The sequence below is a fragment of the Gossypium raimondii genome, chromosome 6, assembly GCF_025698545.1.
Source record: "Gossypium raimondii isolate GPD5lz chromosome 6, ASM2569854v1, whole genome shotgun sequence".
Classification (NCBI taxonomy): Eukaryota; Viridiplantae; Streptophyta; class Magnoliopsida; order Malvales; family Malvaceae; genus Gossypium; species Gossypium raimondii.
In genome coordinates this window covers 33,736,176-33,754,790 of record NC_068570.1, presented here as the reverse complement: position 1 = coordinate 33,754,790, position 18,615 = coordinate 33,736,176, and the positions used below count along the sequence as shown (strand labels likewise).

The window sequence follows — 18,615 nt, the reverse complement described above, 5'->3', positions numbered from 1 at the left end:
ATGTTGTGTATTAGAGTTTCAAGGTAATTGGGAAATGTATCTACCTTTGATTGAATTTGCTTATAATAGCAGTTATCAGTCCAGTATTAAAATGGCTCCGTATGAAGCTTTGTATGGTAGAAAATGTAGAACACCATTATATTGGATAGAGCTTAGTGAAAAGAAGATACACGGGGTTGATTTGATCCGGTAAACAAAAGAAAAAGTAAGGCTGATTCGAGATAGTCTAAAAGCAGCTTCCGATCGTCAGAAGTCATACGCCGATCTTAAACGAAGGGAGATTGAATTTCAGGTGGGTGATAAAGTATTCTTAAAAGTGTCTCATTGGAAGAAAGTTCTCCGGTTCGGTCGAAAGGGTAAATTGAGTCCAAGATTTATCGGACCATATGAGATTATAGAAAGAATTGGACCAGTTGCTTACCGATTGGCTTTACCACCGGAACTCGACAAAATTCATAATGTATTTCATGTATCTATGCTACAACGGTATCGATTAGATCCTTCGCATGTTATTACTCCAACAGAAGTAGAAATTCATCCGGATATGACTTATAATGAAGAACCGGTTAAAGTATTAGCACGAGAAACAAAGGAGCTTAGAAACAAAAAGGTAAATTTGGTGAAAGTGCTATGGCAAAAGCACGGGATTGAGGAAGCAACATGGGAACCGGAAGAGACAATGAGGAAGCAATACCCGAATCTCTTTACTAGTAAGATTTTCGAGGACGAAAATCCTAAAAAGTGGGGGAGAGTTGTAATGGCCCAAATTTGAGGTTATCGGAACAGTGGTTTCGGGACCACAAATCCGATGAGAAAAATTTTATTTTTCTTATATTTTTATGGTCTACAATTTCACAAAATGATTTCGTGAAAATTTCGTTCGAAAATTTCGACGTTTGGGCACTCAATTTAGTCAAAAGGACTAAATTGTAAAGTGCAAAAGTTGAGTTCTACATGTTAGATGTGTCCAATTGTTATGAAACTTTAAATTGGAGGTCCTTATATGGTAATTATACCATTGGTAACTTGGTAGACAAAATGGACATGAGATAAGTGAAATAGAAAATTTTTAAGTTAGGGGCAATTTGGTAATCTAGTAATTAAAATGAATTAAAAGGGAAAAAGATGACAAATTATGCTCATCTTCTTCATATGAACGAAATCAGCAAGGGGGGAAGCCATAGTTAGGGTTTCCAAGCTTCCAAGCTCCATAGTAAGTGATCCCAAGCCCCGTTTTTAATGTTCTTTACATTTTTGAGATCCCGGTAGCTTAATTTAGCTTATTCTAGCAATAATTTAACCTAGGGTTTATATTTGGAAAAATACCCATAGGTGAAAAGTGTTTATTTTGATGTTTTATGATAGAATATGAAGCTAGAAATTATGTTAAACAACTTTTGCTAAGCGATTTTAAGTGAAACGAGTAAAACGACATAATCGGTAAAAATACCTAATGTTCATAAGTACATGTTAGAGTGGGAATTTGATGTTGCCATAGAAGGGAAAATGTTCAGAATGTTATAAAACATAAGAATAAGAGATGAAGTTTAATTTCCGAGCCTTGGGGCAAAAATGTAATTATGTAAAAGTTTAGGGCAAAATTGTAATTTTGAAAAGTTAGAGTCGAGGGCTGTTTTGATGAATGTGATTATTAAATAAGTTAAATTTACTATTTTAGATCAAGAAGTACGAAACTCGAGGTTAGACAAAGGGAAGAATAAAGTTGAAGGCTAAGTTGGTGAATTTGGCTATAATTGGTACCGAGGTAAGTTGATGGTAAATAAATGCAATATTTCCATATTTATTATCAATGCTGTTATTTTCCAGCAACTATGAATTTATTTTATGAATTTATTTGATGATGATCTAAGCATGAAATGATAGAGAATTAAAATTAAAAAGTCCCGTTGATACATAAGGATGGTCTGGATACGAATGTCATGACATTTGGGTAAAGAGGTCCCATGTAAGACCATGTCCAGGACATGGCATTGGCACCGAGATGAGAGGTCCCATGTAAGACCATGTCGGGACATGGCATTGGCACCGAGATGACAGGTCTCATGTAAGACCATGTCAGGACATGGCATTGGCACCGAGATGAGAGGTCCCATGTAAGACCATGTCCAGGACATGGCGTTGGCAACCGAGATGAGAGATCCCCGTAAGACCATGTCCGGGACATGGCATGGGCACCGATATGAGAACATCCCATGTAAGACCATGTGCGGGACATGGCTTTGGCATGTTATTATCGAAGAGACCCGAGTATCCTTATTATTCCAATGTAGCTCAACGGGCTTGTAAACGAATTATGTTCATGAAAGTTCGGTTTAAAGCATAAATGGCAAGCTCGGGTAAGTTATAAGAGTTAAGAACTTATTATACTATCAATTGATGTTCAACGATGCAGCAAGAGTTGAGTAAGTTATGCACACAAGTATTCTAAGTAAACAAGTAAGAGAACTAGTATGAGATTAACTAAAGAGTAAACTAGAGATATAGACATTGAGTTTAATTATTTAAGTTAAATATTGTTATTTATTTGCTAGTAAACTTACTAAGCTTTATGCTTACTTCTTTTATTTCTCTTTCTCTTATAGTATTGCAAAGCTACTTCAAGGATCCTAAAGAAGTCGGAGATCGTCCACACTATCAACTACAACTGCTCGGTATTTTATATCGAAACACGTTTGAGTTATGGCATGTATAGGGATTTAGTTATTTTGTATGTTTGTAATGATGATTTTGCTAATGAGTGATGTGTAAGTATTTGATGATGTATGGTCATTAAAATGGTTAAGGATGAGGTGTTTGTTGTTATGAAAGATTAGGTGATAAATTATGCATGGAAATCATGAAAGGATAAAATTTTGCAAAGAAACAGAATTCAGGCAGCACAGTGACGTGAATTTGAAAAATCACCCAAGATAGTATAAAATGAATTAGAGGGTGAATGATATATGGAATTAAAGCTTGTTGAGTCTATTTTCATAGAAAAATAACGGTGTAGCAAAAGGAAATTTATATTTTAAGATATGTGAATTTTAGTAAGATAGGGTCAGAACTGTTTTGGAGTCCCTGTTCTGAGTTTAGAAAATAATTACAAATTGTACAAAAATGGTTATGAGTTGAAATTTACATTCTTAGATTCCTTAATGAGTCTATTTTCTTTATAAACAAGTAAGAACTTCATATGAAAATCCTACAGTGAGAAAACTTATTTTTAGTAACAAGAGGTCAGAATAGTCGAATGGTGAAACAGGGGAGACTATAACTAATAAACTGTACTAATTGGCTGAACCAAAAATTATAAAAATTTTATGGTGAGTAGATATATGAGTCTAGTTTCAGGGAAAATTTACGGAATTAAATTTCGAGTTCTTTAGCTCAAGTTATAATTAATTTAGTAACTGCTGTGCGATTGGACAGATTTGCTGTAAATAGTGAAATAAATTTTCAAACCTAGTTTTTATGCTCCGAATTGGTAAGATAAGCTAAGTAATGCCTCGTGCTCGACTCCGGAAACGGTCTCGGGTAAGGGGTGTTACAGATACCTCCTTTCTTTGGCACGCACTAGACTGGACTTACGGATGAACTATCTGAGATGGGGTAAATTATACCTGTATCTAACCACTTGATGATTTCTTTCTTGACTACATCCTTTATGATGGGGTTTAGTCTTCGTTGTCTATCAATCGTCCCTTTTTTGCCATCCTCTAAGATAATCTTGTGCATGCATACAGATGGACTAATTCCGCGAATATCGGCTATGGTCCATCTGATAGCCTTCTTGAATGTTTCAACACCAGGATGAGTTTCTCTTCTTGCTCAGTAGTTAATTCTGCTGAAACAATCACAGGCAGAGTAGAAGAGTTACCTAAATAAACATATTTCAAATGTGAGGGAAGTACCTTCAGTTCTAATTTAGGTGGCTCCTCGATTAACGCTTTTGGTTAGATATAATCTTTTTTCTCTAACTTGAAATATTCAAAGCAAGATTGCGGATTAAATCCCCTTTGATTAGCTTCTAACAAAGCCAAGTATTCATCTCTTCATCATTTGGAAGATCTAATGTCAAAATTTGTTCCAATGGGTCCTCAACATAATTGAGTTCCTTCTCCATGATTAAATCCTCTAAATCGGACACTGTAGAACAATCATCAATTGTGTCAGAAAATCGCATGGGCTTAAAAACGTTAAATGTTACCTGATTATCCTAAACACACATAGTAAGCTCGCCCTTCTGCACATCAATAAGGGTCCTTCCGGTTGCTAAGAATGGTCTTCCTAGGATGATTGACACTTCTTTATCTGCTTCAAAGTCTAGAATCACAATGTCAGCAGGAAAGATAAATTTGTCTACACGTACCAATACGTCCTTGATTTTTCCTTCTGGATGTGCTAAGAATCGATCTTCTAATTGAAGTGTAACCGTAGTAGGTCTAACTTCACCTATCCCCAACTTCCTAAATATTGACATGGGCATCAAGTTGATACTCGCACCCAAGTCACATAGTGCCTTACCACAATATGTTGCTCCAATATTGCAAGCTATGGTAAAACATCTAGGATCCTTCAATTTTGGGGGTAGTTTGTGTTGAAGATATGCACTGCATTCCTTCGTTAAGGCTACCGTCTCAAAATCTCCATGCCTTCATTTTTTAGACGGGATATCCTTCATGAATTTGACGTAGTTCGGCATTTGTTCAAGTGCTTCAACGAACAGGATGTTGATATGAAGTTGCTTGAGAACGTCTAGGAACTTTTTGAATTGAAGTTCCTACTTCTGCTTCTAAAGTCTTTGAGGGTAGGGTGGTGGAATTTTCTCTACTGGAACTGGTTGATTCGTTTTTTGTGGCAATTCTGTATCTAATGGAGTTATTAGTTTATCAGAATTAGTTGGTTTAGAAGTTACCTTGTCGGATTTTACAGATTCAATTTTCGGTGAAACTGGAATTTCAACACTCGGTTGAACTTCCTCTGAGTCTTGAGTGTCAGCTGGCTCCTTCTCAACTTCGACGAAATTGGACTCTAAAGTCTTTCCGCTCCTCAATGTTAACACTTTATAATGCTCCTTCCCTGGATTCCTCGAATTCTCTGTATCACTAGGTAAAGCACCTTGTGGTCGATTTCTGAGTTCAATTGCAAGCTGGCCCACTTGATTCTCCAAATTCCTTAGAGAGGCATCATTTTTCGCCATGTATGCCTTCAATAGATTGTCTAGGCTATTGGATGGTTCAGCTTGGGTTGGTTTCTGAGCATGTTGGGAAAAACTAGGTGGCTGGGTCGATCTAGGTTGGACATAATTGCTACTGGTTCCTACCCCTTGGTTACTCCAGGAAAAATTCAGGAGGTTTCGCCATGATGGGATATAGAAATTGGATTGTCGCCCTTGCCTTCCTTGATTTTGGTTCTAGTTACCCGTGTAATACACAGATTTTGAGTTCAATGGACATTCTTCGAACAAATGTCTTTCCCCACAATAAACACAGGCTACATTTTCAAATTGATTCAGTGGCTGTGCTGCGAAACTATTACACCCATTAGTAGTAAGATTTTTTAACATTGAGGATATTGATGATACTTGAGATACGAGTGAAGTAAGAGCGTCTACTTCATGTATTCCAACGACTCGTCTTCCTGATGCTACTCGATTTGTTGGTCATTGATAATTGTTGCTGGCAATCCTCTCAATGATTTCATAAGCCACATTATAGACTTAGAAAGGAGAGCACCATTAGCAGAAGCATCCACTACCATCCTCGTGTAAGCATTGAGACCATTATAAAATGTCTCAAGTTGTATGCAATGTGGGATTCCATGATGAGGGCACTTCCGTAATAATTCTTTGTACATTTCCCATGCCTCATACAATGACTCATCATCCATTTGTTGGAAAGCAGTGATCTCGCTCCTCAACTTAGCATTCTTGCTAGGCAAGAAATACTTCATAAGGAATTTTTCTGCTAACTCTTGCCATGTTGAAATTGAGTTTAGTGGAAATGAGTTAAACCAAGCTCGAGCTCTGTCCCTTAGTGAATATGGGAACAACTTCAATCATAATGCATCTTCGAGTACTCCGGCTAACTTGAAAGAATCGCTCACCTCCATAAACAGTCTTAAGTGTAAGTGAGGATCTTCGGTAGGCATTCCATTGAATTGGCCCACTGTCTGAAGCATCTAGAACATGACAGGCTTCAACTCAAACTGTTGTGCCTCAATTTCGGGTCTCCTAATACCCGAATTAAGATCATGAAATACTGGCATGGCATACTGTCTCAAAGTTCTATCCCTATCATCAGCAATAAGGAAAGGATTTTAGGCAAGGTTTGCTCCATTTCCTTGATTCAGATTTTCGAAGTTCATCTCTTCAGTCCTTCTCTGACTTGCTTGTCTTATTGGCTGTCAAAAAGTTCATTCAATCTCATGGTCTGTAGGGAGTAAATCGACGTTCGGTCAATACTCATTAACACCTGAAATAATCACAGAAAAATTAACTAAGTTAAAATTTGAATAGAAAAATAAACCAAAATGCAAAATGCACTATTTCAAAATACGATTTTGATCAAGATGACATAATTGTGTTAGATTAATTACATTTCTTAACTTAGAATTATTAAACTCATATTTATATTGTTATGAATAAGTTCACGGCAACTCGGTAATTTGCTAACTTATGAACATACTTACTTACCAAAATCCATTTATCTCTTGACTATATCCCTATGTCAATTCAACCAGTTAAACAAATCTTAATAGGCAAATATGTTATTGCACATACATGCTTACTAAATCGAAATAATCTCTTGTACATATCCCTCTGTCAATTCAAACAATTAACTCAATTTAATAAGCATATAAAAGACTATGCGAGGTAACAAAGTATCATTACCTTGAAACAGTTTAATCACAATAATATTGCAAGTTATGCAAGGCAAATGTATCGTCAGATACCGTTGCTAATCTAACCTTCAGCTACCTTAGATGATTAAACATACACTGATTAAGTACTGTGTCCATTAATTACAATTTAAATCCGTTAAAATAATTAATTCATTAGTTACCTAACAATTGTAATGCAAGAGTAACTTAGTCATGATTTTACTTAATCAAGCATCTTACCGAGGCCTATAACAATATAAATACAATTTCAATAATTTTAACAAAAGAAATGCAATCAACCTAACACTAATAAAATTCAAGATAAATTGATTAAATTAATCATTCCAACAACATAAATATTCATAGATATGTTCAGCATAACAACAACAAAAATTAAAGAGATAGGGAACTAGAATCAAATCCGGTGTTTTTCCGTGGCTTAACTAGTTGCTTCGTTATTCCTTTTCCATTGCTCTCGTCAACCAAGGCTGCTATGAAAACTTAATTGCTGCTCCAAATAGCTGATGAATGCCCCTTTCCCAAGAGGAGAAATCGGCAAGAGAGAAAGGGAATTTTGGAATGGAAAAGAAGAGAGAAAGTGGAGAGAATAGAGGAAAGATGTGAATCCTTGAGGTGTGTTTCTAAAATGACCAGCCTAAAGGGGTTTTTATAGCTGAGGAGGGCTGCTAAAAATAGCTAAAATTATCAGCCAAAGAGCCCTCCCTTGGCCGGCCACACATGTGGCAAGGTTGATAGTTTCAACTTTGCTAATTTAAGCTTGGGGCAAATCTATAAAGCCACCAATTATGGAGGGGTTTGAATGCAACTTGAACAAGTCTTCAAGTGCCTCTTTGCAATCTTAAATAATCAGCTAATAAGCTGATTTGGGTCAGTTCTTGGGACGATTTTTAGGTGGTCTATTTCTTGGTCGGTTCGATTCACTCGGTTCAGTTCAACTGGACCAGTTTTTCATAATTAATTAATAATAATTTATTAACCCAAATTAAATTGGATATAAATAAAAATTAATTATATTATGAATTAATACATATAACTTTGGACCATCTTAGGCTAAAATTTAGTTCTCCTCGATACTTCAAATTGCTTCTTGGTTTTGTGCTTCTAGCAGTGTCTGCCGAGCCATTTTTCACCCTTTGTGCAAATCTGTCAAAAATAACCAAAATTATTCAAAATTAATTATAAAATTAACTAAAATTAAACATGTTCATACTTTAAGTGCACTTTAATTATTTTGTAAAAATTTATTATTTTTTCGACAAGAATTTTATCGAAACTATATGATTTTAAGCTAAAAAGGGTATGTAAAAATGTGTAAATTTTTGTGTTTCCAGCTACATATTTCACTCCACCGACGTCCCCCACATACTACACCCTTGCACAGATTTCGGTGTACCCACTGCCACTGATGCAAGCGCACATGTAGCAGTCGATGGTCTTGTCAATACCCAGTACCTTTCCAATGTACCTAGGATTTGGGGCACCTTATGGTTTCTGATACGATCTCGTTTCGTGATTGATTCGAGTCGTTTGTTTCCCGATCGTGAATTTGAGTAAGGCTAAGTTCGTTTCTACAAAATAGAAGAAAGGCTACAAACAAAAGTTTAAAAGGGAAATAGGTTTAACAACGAATGGAAAATTTTGTTGACCCGAGTCTCAAAGTAGCTCTTAGGTGTATAGGAAAACAACAAAGAAAAGACCTCGACCCACTATCAAGATGATAGGAACCTTGGTATATGATGAACGCCACAATATGAAAGTGATAAGTTCGAAAACAAGAAATGGATAGACGCCACAAGCTAAGCTTGATAAGTCAAATCAATTCCGTAAGAACAAAGAGAATTGGATAACTCACAATTCAAAGATTTCATATATATTCAGCAAAAAGTCTTCTTTTCTAAGGTTGATTACATCTATTTATAGTGCTAGAATAAGGTAGCTGAATGGTCAAAAACATCCAACTTAATGTGCCATAAAAACTCAAGCCTTTTCCTTATGCTTGAACCAAATAACTCCTTCCTTGAAGTCACTTCAATTCAGCTGATTTGAATGTCTTTAATTGCTTGAAAATGACTCTTGAGTTGTCATTGGCCAGCTAAATAGATACCAACTTATTAACCAGCTCCTTAATGACATTTTAAAGGCTTGATTAATTCTCTTAAAAGATCAAAAACTGCTGGAAGAAGAAAGGTTGCTGCTGAATTTTAAAGGGCATAAAAATGCTCTTAAAAACTCCTTTAATGATGTTTAAGCCTTCTTTATAACAGCCCCTTTAATTTATAACTGAAAATAACTTGAACAGCCACTTAATTCAATTTATAATAGCCTTGAGTTCTTGAGTTATGAGCTAAAAAGTCACCTGCAATAAACACATTAAAATGAATTAATTAAACACATGAAAACACTTATTAAACATAACACACATTATTACTTACTTAAATAAATGAATTAAAAACATATGCAATAATTATCCCAAAGAACTAGTTTAATTAAAGAAGCATAATTAAATCAACTTAACTCATGCATCAATAAGTAATCCTAGGAACTAGATTAATTAAGAACAACACTTATTAAATAAAGTTCAACAAAAACACTTATTAATTAAACTAAGATGAGATGAATAAATGTCCAGCAACTCATTTATTAAACTAAGATGCTTAAATGCATGGTTTTGAAATGCAAATTTAACTAACATGAAAGTTACATAATTAAACTAACTTCACTTAATTTAATGATGCAAACTTAACTAACATGAAACTTACATAATCCATGACTTTATTAAATGCAGAACATATATTAATGATGTGCAAACTATGACATAATTAAAAACTTCATTTTGCACTTGGGCCCCTCGAGTTTGGATCAATCTCGGTAGCATCAAGTTGTGTCGTAACATGATGCGGTCGGGTTCGCATCAGTTTCACACCTATAGTGACCCAAACACCGCGTGCATCACTATTTTACAAGAATGGTTCATCGTCAGAACCGGTGGACGAGGAAGTGGCAGATACACGATGGCAAGCGAGGACGACACAGTAATCGACCACAGAGAAAGATAATGATGGTGTTGATCCTGAAGATACCATCACCTAGGAATTTGTGCTAGCTACGTACTCAAAAAATGATGACAACGAGGAGGAAGTCTACAAGTCGACACCTCCGGATACACCTCCGGTGGTACGACCGATTGTATGCAAAAATCCTTCACGCAACTGCCATCCACCACCTTGTGGCACACATTCTCCCCGACGACACCATTGATTGTATTTTTTATTTTAATTATTTTAATATAGACATGTCATAAATAAAAAAAACCGAGGTTATTCATTCAAACAAACCACTTCTCATTATTACTATTTATGTTTCATCGTTAAATAACAAATGTCAAATTTTTTTATTGACATATTGTTTTGAATATGAATTTTTTTTTATTTACCTTGTTACCAAAAACTAAATAAATTGTATGTTCTTAAAACAGCATTATTACTATCTATGTACCCATATTTGCCACACCTGAGGTCAAAGATGGGCCAGATCCATCAGCATCGACGCACTCGACATATAACTCAATAACAACATTTCCGCTTGAGATGTGCGATGATATGACCGTATCAAGATGCGTCTCGCTAATCACATCGAATTCTTCCCCAGCTCGATCTACTGACTTTCCTTTTGATTCTAGTCCCTAGCTCACACATTTCAATGGTACTATTGAACGTTAATTCCACAGACTTCACTCACAAACTCCACCCCAAACTCTGTATTACAAATTTGACCATCGTAGTATATAACGGATTTCACTTGTTGACTCTCATTGACTCATTTTGATATCAGTCACGGTTTGGATGAATAAATGTAAAAAAATAAGTAGAGAGTAGTTTGATACTAACTTGATGTGTGTCTAGTTTGATACTAACTTAATGTGTGTCTATGTTATCAAAATTACGCCCCTTTTATAAGAGAATTGTGTAGGAAGAAAGAGAATACATGCTATGTATTATTTTTACGAATCCACACATTCATTGTATAATGTATAGTGCAAATAATTTTAATCATGCATTCAGAACTCATATAACTTTATCGAGATTCTACACTTAATAATGTGCACAACCATCATACGAAAAGGTACTTTCTCTGTTGGCAGGAAAGCCCCCTCAGCTGGGCAAGATTTCTCTAACGAATTTACAATTCCCTAGGCTGGAAAGTCTGACACTTTGAGTATTTCAGATGATTTAAACACTTCAACACATTTAGAATATGTTCCAGTGCGCTTTAAAGGTTTACCTTTGCAAATAGACCCTTCCATGAGCCTATAAAATGGCTCTCATGTACCCAGCTTCATCATCTCTCACTCATATAATTTCTCTCCAATCCTTTCTATTTCTCCACTATAAACCATTTCCCAGTCTTAAAAATTCCAGTCATGAAGGATATTTCATTTACATTCGAGGTATTCTTGACTCATCGGTGATGCGATATCGCCCTGAGCCGCGCACATTTCATATATCATGTCGAGATGGGGATCAATTTCTCCAAAGCCTATCCTAGGGAAGTCGATTCTGGGGTGATTTTACTTTGTACGATCAATGGTAGAAGTAGATGTGGAGGTCTCAATCGACGGTTATTATGTGGTAATGGATCGGGGTATAACGGGGGAGCCAGTTGATAGTCATTATGCGGCCACAAGCTCAACCTTTTCGAATACCTAAAAATGATGCCCTATAAATACCATACAGAAGTTTGAGGGCATATTCATACGGAAAAACTCTAGGGCTTCTAGCTATAATCAGTGTAATTGTTTTCTCCATTTCCAGGCAATTGGTACCTTTAACCTTCATTCTTGTTTGAAGGCTGGCACCGTCGTTGATGCAAGAGGACTCTCAGGCGAGGAATGGCTATTATGGTACAGTAAAGGTGATGCTCAGCAACGATGATTTTTGTTATTACACAACCCATTAATAACTACAACCATTGTCGCGCCGACTCGAGTTTGACCTCTGCTATGCCGGAACATCCGCTCTCCTCTTGAAAGCCCTCTTGCATCCACCTAGGTGTTGGCCTTCAAACAATAATGAAAGGTTAGAGATATCGGCTGCTTGGAAATAGAGAAAAAATTATGTTGATTACATAGGAAGTCCCTAGAGTTTTTTCGTATGATTACGGCCTCAGTCTTATGTATGGTATATATAGGGCATTATTTGTGAGTATCCAAAAAACTTGAACTCCTGACCGCGTAACGACTGTCATCTGGTCCCCCGATTAGACTCGAACCCGTGACCGCATCACGATCACCAGTTGGGACTTTCACGTTGAATTCAACCCTTGATTGTATCAAGCATTATTACCCTGAAATCGAATTTCCCCACAATGGGTTTCTAGGGTCATGGTCTTATTTTGCTATGACATATGAAATGTATATGTGCTGAGGTGCATTATCACATCCCCGACTTCTTAAAATTACCTAAGATTTTTTGCCGTTTCAGTCAAAAACCCTAAACACTTTCAAAATACCCAAAACCTTAAACCTTAAGAAAAAGTCTAACCCTAAGAGAGAATTGAAAAACGTATTTAACTGAACACGTTTTCTAACAAACCAACCTAGATCCCTAATTAAATTTAAAATCAGCGTAAAACCCAAATTAAAAAAATGGCCTATAGACCTTATTTTGCCAGAATTGAGACATATTGCGATCTATTAATTACTAATAATTATACAAAATATAAAGATAGATAAAAATAGTCTTTGGTGGCCTTGAAGGGAACAATTGAAGAATATTTAGGGCCTTTAAAAATTTTCATCGCACTACACTTTACTATTCTTAATGACCTTTTAAGGGCCAATAGAAAAAAAAAAGCAAAGTTACGTTTACAACTTAAATTACATTTTTATCTTTTGTCTTTACTCACATGCTTTTCTTTTCCAGTACCAGCATTTTTTAATGTTCTTAGTAAGAGATATACATATAAATTTAGATCATTAATTATATAAAAATAATATCAATAAAGACATTAATAGAATCATAAAATAATATATATATATATAACTATATAAATAAATTAATAATTAATTAGAGAGTCTGCTACTCTAGCACGCTTTGTCTGTCGCCTTTGGCATGAGTTTTTAGGTTTTTTGTTTTTCGTTCTGTTTTTTTATTATTTTCAAGTCTTGGTGTTCGTCGTCTGTAGGATATTCCCTTTTTGTCATCTAGAAGGCGGGAGAGTTCCTTCGATTTTCAAGTCCTGCAAGCATGGAGACTGAATTAGCAAATCTATCGCTCAATGAAGAAGAAGAAGAAATCTTGTTAGTCCAAGCAGATCCAACTATGCAAAGAGAAGTAGTAGATTATCAGCTTGTGGGTTGCTTCTTAACAGCAAGTATAATACATTTTTCGGCCATGAAGAGCACTCTGGCAAATTTATGGCGTCCTGTCTGTGGGGTGCAAATCCGTGATCTGGGGGAATAAAGGTACCTCTTCAAGTTTTATCATTATATGGATATGAAGAGAGTCTTAAAGGGCATTCTCTGGACTTTTAATAATCATTTACTAATTTTGTGTAAATTGAAAAGGGGTGAAGATCAATTGAAAATACCTCTAGTTTTTGTTCCCTTTTGGGTACGAATCCATGATGTTCCAGTTGGTTTATTCTCTGAGAGTTTAGCGATGCAATTGGGTAATTTTATTGGAGTTTTCTTAGAGTATGATGGTTCAAATCTGGGAAAGGAAAATAGTAACTACATGAGGATTAGGGTGTAGATTGATGTTAGGAAACCATTGAGAAGAAAGAAACAGGTTATGAGCTGTGGGATATGTTCGTATGTTAAGTTTAAATATGAGCGCTTATCACTATTTTGTTTTTTCTGCGGCCGTTTGGGGCATAATGATTCTTATTGTAAGGCAAGAATGATGATGGGGGTGGATATCATTGAGATGGGTTGGGATTTATCTTTGCGAGCTCCATCTCGTAGAGCTCTAGCAATGAATAGTATTTGGCTACGAGAAGAGGGTGAAAGTAAAGGAGAAGGAAGTTGGATGGGGAACAGAACGATAGGGCTTAGTTCAAGGGATGGGGATTTGAAAGGGAGTAAGAAGAATTTCATTGACTCAAGATTGGGGTTTAGTTTAGAAGGGGGAGGATCATCTGCTGATCAAAGGAAGGATAAATTAGAGTCCTTTCAAGGAAAAGTAGCTATGGAGTATGATTTGGAAGATGAAACATTAATAGGGGAGGAGGGGAAAAAGCGAAATAGGGGGAGATGGAAGAGTCTAATTTTTTATCATCGGCGGCTGCCAAGAGGTTAGCCGGCCGAGAGCAATAAAAATTTTAAGTTGGAACGTCCGTGGTTTGGGGAGACAACGGACGATTAAAAGACTTCAGTATTTACTGAAGATAAATAATCCCCAAATAGTCTACTTCATAGAGACAAAAGTTAGTAAAAAATAGATGAAAATAGTTCGTAGAAGATGTGGTTTCTTAAACGGGATTGAAGTAGAGCCTGAAGGCACAAGAGGAGGATTGTGCTTAGCATGGAGAACTGACATGGATATAATGCTCTGAAGTTTTTCTAAAAGACATATTGACATGTTAGTTGAAGATAAAGAAAAAGGAGTAAAATAGAGATTCACAGGTTTTTATGGTTCCCCATATGTACAGGATAGGAACAATTCATGGGAAGTTTTGAAGAGATTAGCTGTAGGGGAGGTAATTCCTTGGTTGGTGTGTGGAGATTTCAACGAAATCATGTATGGATTTGAGAAAAAAGGAGGGCTACCTAGAGATGAAAGAAGGATGGAATTATTTTGGAAAACACTAGAAGATTGTCAACTATATGATGTGGGATTTGAAGGCAGCTGGTTCACTTGGGAGAGAGGTAATTTACCGGAGACAAATATTCAAGAACGACTTGACAGAGGAGTTGCTAACACAGAGTGGATTGTGCTGTTTCCAGAGGCGAAAGTCTAACATCTTACTCATACGTTTTCAGATCATTGCCCTCTTCTCATAGATACTAGGAAATATGAAGATCAAGTATGGAACAGAAATTTTAGATTTGAAGCTTGGTGGTTAATGGAGGAAACCTTTATAAACGTGGTTAAGTGTTTGTAGGAGAAATCTTCAGGGGAATTGCTACAGAGACTGGAGAATTTAAAAGAAGGTTTGAAGGAATGGGCTAGGAAAATTTAAATTAACAGGAAAAAAAACTAAACGGGTTCTTACAGAAAAGCTTGGGGAGTTGGTTGAAGTTGAAAGGGATGATAAGACTTTAGCTAAATTGATCGATACAAAAATAAGTTTGAATTTTGAGATTGAAAAAGACGGATGCTATTGGGAACAAAGGGCCAGAACAAATTGGTTGAAGTTTGAAGATAAAAATACAAAATTCTTTCATATCCAAGCTTCACAGCGGAAGAAGAAGAATTTTATTCATAAGTTGGAAAACGAAGAAGGGGGAGAGTTGGTGTTTATGCAGGATATTGAAGTTTCGGCGCGGGCTTATTTTCAAAACCTATTTTTAGCAGGAAGAATGGGGAATTATGATCATATACTATCAGAGGTTGAGCGGTGTATTCACGAGGAAGACAATCAAAAACTTATAGCTTCATATTCTAAGGATGAAATTACAGAAGTTGTCTTTGACATGGGTCCAACGAAGGTACCAGGGGAAGATGGCTTTCCAGCAGCTTTTTATCAGAAATGTTGGTAGATTGTGGGAGAAGATGTCATTTCTTATTTCCACCGAATGTTGAATGGTGATATGGAGGTTAGTCAAATTAATTCTACAAATATAGTGCTTATACCCAAAGTCAATAGCCCTTTAAATATGTCGCAGTTTAAGCCGATTAGTCTATGCAATGTACTTTATAAAATTATAGCAAAGGTAATAGCTAATAGGCTTCGGAATGTTATTGGGAAATGTATTGATGAAGCCCAAAGTGCTTTTGTACTAGGTCAATTAATATCAGACAACGTGTTACTAGCATATGAAGTACTGCACAAGTTAAAACTGAAGAAACTAGGAAAAAAGGTTTTATAGCCGTTAAACTAGATATGAGCAAAGCTTACGATAGGGTTGAATGGAGTTTTATTGAAGAAATTATGTTAAAGATAGGGTTTGACCTTAACTGGGTGAAGGCCATTATGAAATGTGTATCCACCGTTTCCTATTCAGTAATCATTAATGGGCACAGAGGGGATAATTTTTCGCCAACAAGAGGTTTGAGACAAGGCGATCCACTAAGCCCGTTCTTATTTCTTTTATGCGGTGAGGGTCTATCGAGCCTATTAAGATCGGCAATGAAAAGAGGCATTTCGAAAGGGGTCAGGATTAGCAAAAATGGACCACAGGTTTCCCATATTTTATTTGCTGATGATTGCATATTATTTGGGGGGGCAACAAGGAAGGGTGCTAACATCTTCAAGGAAATTTTAGAAAAATATAAAACTTGCTAGGGTCAATGTGTAAACTTTGAAAAATCAACAGTATTTTTTAGCAAAAACACGCTGGAGGAGGACATAAGTCAGGTTGTCAATTTGTTGGGGGTTCGTAGGTCGAATGATCTAGAGCGATACTTGGGGTTGCCTAATACGATGGGTCGAAGGAAAAAGGAAGCTTTTTCAGAATCTGAAGGACCGTTTCAAGAAGTATATCGATAATTGGAGTATCAGGTTCTTATCTCAAGGAGGCAAAGAAGTTTTTATAAGGGTCATACTTCAGGCTATTCCAACCTATTCGATGGCATGTTTCTTACTACCCAGAGCTTTACGTAAAGAATTGGAGAGCATTGTAGGTGAATTCTGGTGGCAGAAAGGAAAGGGTAAAAAAGGAATTCATTGGTGCACGTGGGAAAATCTTTGTTCTTTAAAAGAATATGGTGGTTTAGGTTTTCGAGATCTTGGTCAATTCAATATTGCGTTATTAGCAAAACAAGGTTGGCGTCTCATTAGTTTTCCAGATTCATTATTAGCCAGAGTTCTTAAAGCAAAATATTTCTTGTATTCTAGTTTCTTATCTGTAGAGTTGGGAAATTTACCTTCTTTTACCTGGAAGAGTATCTGAGCAGCAAAAGGTCTTCTCCAAAAAGGGATGAGCTGGAGGGTGGGTACAGGGGATAGCATCTCCATATGAGAAGATAACTGGATTCAGGGGATCGATAAAATCGACGCACAAAATAGAACAAACAGAGGTGAATTACAGTTAGTTTCCGATCTTATTGATTTATCAAGTAGGAAATGGAGAATGGACTTGATTAATAGTACCTTTCAAGAGGAAATTGCTAGGAAAATTCTGCAGATCCCCCTAGCAGCGATTGAGCATGAGGATATTCAGGTGTGGAAAGGAGAACTATCTGGTGAGTTTTCGGTCCGCAGTGCCTATAAACTATTAGAAGATGTTAATCGGGTACCTAATGACTATTTAATACAGACCGAATTAAAAGAACTTTACAAGAAACTTTGGAGCCTACAGTTGCCCTCAAAAATTGCATTTACAGTCTGGCAGATATCCTGGGACTTTATACCAAATTTTGCTAATCTTAGGTATAGGAGGGTCATTTCCAATGATAGATGTGCCCGATGCTATTTGGCGATTGAAGAAAGTGCCCACGTCTTCCGTGAATGCCCTATGACAACTGAAGTTTGGCAACAGTTAAATCTCTCATGGGTTATGAATAACATGAGTCAAAATATATGGGAGTGGCTAACCTGGGTTTTCAAGAGAAGTAACAATGGCCAATGTCTACTCTTCTGTTACGCTCTATAGCTGTTATGGTTCTCCAGAAATCAACTGGTACACGAGAGGAAAAACACTACAGGAAGGGATTTAGCACAAAATATTCAAAGACATATGGCAGAATATGAAGGTTTAAAAAGCTTAAAAAAGAATGAAAGCATAAGCAGAAGTAATAAAACACAGGAGGTCATACCGAGAATGAGAATCTATTTTGATGCAGCGTTTAACAACAGAACCTTCAGATCAGCGTCAGGTTTAGTAGGGTGGGATCTGAGGGGAAACTTAATGGTGTTAAAGACGGTTATACATAGAAATGTCCCATCACCTTTCACAGCAGAGGCATATGCATGCTTAGAAGGTACAAAATTAGGGAGTTCACTTAGAATCCAATCAGTCAGACTTATGGGGGATTCAAAAACAGTAATAAAAAAATGTCAAGCAACTTCAACAGACAAGTCAATAATCGGAGCCATTATCAGAGATATTCAGAAAAAGAAAGCTGATTTTTAAGAACTTATTTTTTAATATATTCACAGATCTTAGAACTCATATGCTCATAGATTAGCAAAGAATGCGCTCAAGAAATAAGAAGATACTTATCTGAGGGGAGAAGAACTGGAAGGCCATGCTTTTGTCTCGGTAGGAACTTGGCTTAGGGAGCCAGATTAAAGGAGAGATGTGCAGAAAAGCAATTAAAACAGATATCAAAAGAAAGTATAAAGATCTCAGGGAAAGTTATCGACAGAACATTCTGGAGCATTGGAAATGACTAGTCAACAAACTTTATGGCATCCAGCCTTTTTTTTATTTGACTGGGTTGATTTTAAATTATTTTCTTTTTAATTTTGTGTTTGCTGTTTTCAATTCTGGTTAGTAAGTACCTGGAAAGTTTTTTAGGAAGTTTCTTTATTTCTGTTTTATTTAGGCCGATCTTTGCGAATTCATTTTGTTTTGGGCCTTTGATTGGGTCCGGTTGTTTGTTT

General features: G+C 36.3%; 2 long non-coding RNA genes and 1 other non-coding gene across 4 annotated transcripts; 2 read left to right on the top strand and 1 right to left on the bottom strand.

The window, feature by feature from the left end:
• The first annotated feature begins 1,086 nt into the window (after positions 1 to 1,086).
• Positions 1,087 to 2,803, top strand: LOC128041958 (uncharacterized). The gene is made up of 3 exons (XR_008197141.1): positions 1,087 to 1,213; positions 1,679 to 1,765; positions 2,604 to 2,803. It is a non-coding gene; the product is annotated as an uncharacterized LOC128041958 (long non-coding RNA).
• Positions 2,804 to 5,818: 3,015 nt separating this feature from the next.
• LOC128042075 (small nucleolar RNA R71) lies at positions 5,819 to 5,925 on the top strand. The gene has a single exon (XR_008197283.1). It is a non-coding gene; the product is annotated as a small nucleolar RNA R71 (small nucleolar RNA).
• Positions 5,926 to 12,994: 7,069 nt separating this feature from the next.
• LOC128041854 (uncharacterized) lies at positions 12,995 to 18,405 on the bottom strand. Of its 2 annotated transcripts, XR_008196775.1 has the most exons (6): positions 17,826 to 18,405; positions 17,605 to 17,708; positions 17,367 to 17,531; positions 17,161 to 17,281; positions 16,935 to 17,037; positions 12,995 to 13,143 (listed from the first exon to the last, which is right to left on the bottom strand). It is a non-coding gene; the product is annotated as an uncharacterized LOC128041854 (long non-coding RNA). The 2 variants fall into 2 exon arrangements; XR_008196774.1 differs by having other exon boundaries at positions 17,161 to 17,531.
• Positions 18,406 to 18,615: the final 210 nt, after the last annotated feature.